The sequence below is a fragment of the Aptenodytes forsteri genome, unplaced genomic scaffold (assembly GCF_000699145.1).
Source record: "Aptenodytes forsteri isolate BGI_AS27 unplaced genomic scaffold, ASM69914v1 Scaffold105, whole genome shotgun sequence".
NCBI lineage: Eukaryota > Metazoa > Chordata > Aves > Sphenisciformes > Spheniscidae > Aptenodytes > Aptenodytes forsteri.
Genome location: NW_008796112.1, coordinates 1,732,811 through 1,733,181, shown reverse-complemented (window position 1 = coordinate 1,733,181; position 371 = coordinate 1,732,811).

Below are 371 nucleotides of genomic sequence, written 5' to 3'. Positions count from 1 at the left end.
TCCGTGCCCGTCGAGCGCAACCACAAGCGTGTACCTGAGGGCAGACCGCGGGCCCTGGAGTGGATCTGGAATTTGATCTCTGCTCTCTGTAATCTCCTGTAACTGAAAATTCAGTTTTTCCGGCTGCTGACTGCTTTCTTTTTTGCATTCCCGTTCTCCAGCTAACTCCTCGCTGTGCTGCGTGTAGTTGGTTTGGTCACCTCACGTCAGTTTGTATCCTACTGTGACAGCAGTAAAGGCTTTTCTGAAAAGATTCTTAGCAGTAATAGAGGTAAATGAAATTCTTTTTTCCCTCACTTTTTTTAGCTACAGATTATGTCTCCCCCTATTCCCCCCCCCCCCCCCCCGGGAATCCACAGGGAAAGGGTAAA